Below are 3,344 nucleotides of genomic sequence, written 5' to 3' on the forward strand. Positions count from 1 at the left end.
TATATATATATGATATAATTTAATAATGCCAAATAAAATGCACTCAAATTATAAATAAAATTGCTCTTACACAACATTTAAGCAAAATTACAAAATAAAGTTATTCTTAATAATAATAATTATATTATTCATTATTCTTTAACATGGATATTAGTACAGCCCAGAAAAGAAAACCAAGGGAAAATATCACCTCATTATAAAAGCAGTCTGATGGCATTCATTAATGCTGATCCTGTATTTAGTGGCTGTCCTACCACACCTACTTATGCATTTTCACCTCATGATCACACACACAAAAATGATATGGCATTTATGAGCTTAGAACTATTTAACTTAAAAAAAAAAATACAAAAAAAAAAAGGCACCAACAGCCTGTCTTGTGTTTGTTTTGGTAGCCAGATGGCTAACTACAAACTCGCCATCATGTTTTTGGATCACGCATTGGCATTTCTTGTATCAGTTCAATGCATGTATTACTTACAGTCCCACTAATGAAGCTCATCATATACAGTCTGATTGTATGTTGTTATATATCTAATCAGCTGATTTACAGGCCCAGAGCTTGAAAACACTGCGATCTGAGCCACGTCATTCTTATCTAATGCATCCACGGCATCCAAAATGAAAGCACGGTCATAAGTACATGCTAAAAAACATGCATGCATGTTTCCTTATATTGGTTGTTACATGATTTCCTACCTTCAGTTCAACAGTAACTTTTCCTTGATGTGACGAGGCGCGCGTCTCTCATGTCAGCGGGTGCGCACGACACTGCGGAGGTGACGTCATAACGGCGGGTGATTGTTTGTGTAAATCCCGCCCCCCGGTGAGATTTCGTTGGCTGCGGCGGAAGCGGTCGCGTTCCGTGTCTGTTCACTGATGTGCGCTGGAACGAACGAATCAGACGAGCGGCCGCTGTTGTCATGCGTGATGCGCAAAGCTATTCCAGTGGTTTATATATAACATATATTATATTATATTATATTATATTATATTATATTATATTATATTATATTATATTATATTATATTATATTATATTATATTATATTATATTATATTATATTATATTATATTATATTATATTATATTATATTATATTATATTATATTATATTATATTATATTATATTATATTATATTATATTATATTATATTATATTATATTATATTATATTATATTATATTATAGCAAGAACTAGTCAGAGAATGACAATTATTTTATGAAAGACTTAATACGAAAATAGAAAATATATATTTAGATGTGTCATAAAATGTTTGAATTATGCTTTATTACAATTTCCAATAGATACCTGAAAGAAGGGAAATTAATTACATGTATGATCATGTTCACTATTCACATTTCAATATAGAATGTAACTGCAATATAATTATTTACCGCTAGATGGGATCTCTATCTGAAAGTATCCCCCTTTTAAACTTTCGTAATAATAAATAGCAGTACTTCAACAATAAAGAGCGATGACTATATTATTATTTACACTAAGTTAATGATATTTTGAATGGTAACAGATGATGTGCAGCTTATCAAGAAAGTTTTGCAAATATGGTCCTGTCATTTCAAAATAAAAGGAAAGAATGGGAGGAAACCTAAGTAATTAAACAATGCGTTTACAGAAGTGTTAGAACAATCAAGTAGTAGTAAATTGTGCATTTTATAGTCATTCATTTAATACTGATATAAATTGAATCATAATTTATCAATCAAACAGTCAAAATAATTAGACTACTTTTGAGCTGTAGTCTCAGTTTATATAAATATCACTTAAAGGGGTCATATGATGTTGCTAAAAATAACATTATTTTGTGTATTTGGTGTAATGAAATGTGTTTATGTGGTTTAAGGTTCAAAAAACACATTATTTTCCACATACTGTAATATTGTTTCTCCTCTATGCCCCGCCTTTCTGAAACGCATCGATTTTTACAAAGCTCATCGGTCTGAAAAGCAAGGTGTGCTCTGATTATCCAGGAACAGTGTTGTAAATACAACTTAACCACTGATTCTAGTCGTGTCATCTTTTGGGAGGCCAAACAAAGTATTTTCGCTTTCGCAAAGAAACAAACAGTGTCTTCACAACATGGCGGCGGCGGTGGCAGCAACAATAAAGTTATGCCTTCTTTCTTTGCGTGAACATTTGGGCGGCGTTATGCAAATCTTCCCACATCATGATATGTGGGGCATGTTTAAACGAGGCATTTTAGGAGGGCGTGGACCAGTCTTAACTTTTATAAAGAATATCTCTTTGGGCTTGAGACTTTAGTCTTTGCAACTTTAGGGACACTCCAAAGAGAAAGGAAAACTTGAAATCGCATCATATGACCCCTTTAAGACATCTCTTAATTATTGAAATAGCCTATATTCTTTAGCATTTCTCCATACTAGATAAAGACAGTACACACCGGTTGCCAGATAATTTACAAATAATTTGTAAATCCCACTCATTTACTATATTGGGAAATAACAATAAGTATTGTAATTATTGTTAACAATAAACTTTCCAATACGGGTCTACATTAGCTTTGATATTAGGCCCTATTAAGAGATGGTATACAGTAGCATCTGTAACATGAACTTTATAGAGGTCAATCAAATGAAGAAGTAAACTATCCATCCGTCCACCAGATGGTGTATATGAAAACTGAAACACTGGAAAAAGACCATCCACTTTGAAAATGAAGAACTGATAATTATGTATTCCCTCTCAAAACTACTTGTTAGTAAGTAGCCTACTAAATAAACTCCATTGTGTGAATTAATGTCACTTACAATTAAGGGGTTGAAACTTTTTTTTATTTTATTTTATTTTTTTTGCTGAGTCATATACAGTGCGTTGTTCGTGGCCAAAATGAACATCGTTTGATATGAAAAAAAAAAATGAAATAAATAGGCTAATACAAGTACTATCAAAATAAATATAATTGTAGGCTACATAAATTGATTAAAAGGTAAATGAATACATAAATTAATAAGTAATACTTAATATGTTATAATCATAACTTTAATATTTTGCAATTAACCTAAAAGGTGTTATTACCATAATCAATGAATAGCCTAGCTAGGCTATGTAAACGTTTGATTGCACCGTTCACTGTAAGCATATGCATCATGGGATATGTAGTTCATGCTGTCAGTTAAGAATTTATTTACCCAGTCTTGTCTTGTTCGAGAAGAAAAAGCAGATGGCATAGGTCAGGGGTAGGCAAGTGCGGTCCTAGAGAGCCGCAGTCCTGCAGAGTTCAGCTCCAGCCCTGAAAAAAAAACTCACCTGCCTATAGCCTTAGTAATCCTGAAGACATTGATTAGCTTGTTCAGGTGTGTCTG

The 3,344-nt window shown here is 32.4% G+C and overlaps 2 protein-coding genes across 2 annotated transcripts in view; one reads left to right on the plus strand and one right to left on the minus strand.

Annotated features, from left to right (window-relative positions):
• LOC107675509 (E3 ubiquitin-protein ligase TRIM32-like) overlaps positions 1-723 on the minus strand; it is a 7,478-nt gene extending 6,755 nt beyond the window's left edge. Inside the window, exon 1 of the mRNA XM_016469893.1 lies at positions 700-723. The gene's annotated coding sequence lies outside the window, so the exon portion shown is untranslated. The remainder of the gene's footprint in view (positions 1-699) is intronic.
• The window catches only part of LOC107675510 (astrotactin-2-like), a 541,421-nt gene that overhangs the window by 425,656 nt on the left and 112,421 nt on the right, over positions 1-3,344 (plus strand). The window lies entirely within an intron of this gene.

Source organism: Sinocyclocheilus anshuiensis, unplaced genomic scaffold, assembly GCF_001515605.1.
Source record: "Sinocyclocheilus anshuiensis isolate Anshui unplaced genomic scaffold, SAMN03320099.WGS_v1.1 scaffold1604, whole genome shotgun sequence".
Classification (NCBI taxonomy): Eukaryota; Metazoa; Chordata; class Actinopteri; order Cypriniformes; family Cyprinidae; genus Sinocyclocheilus; species Sinocyclocheilus anshuiensis.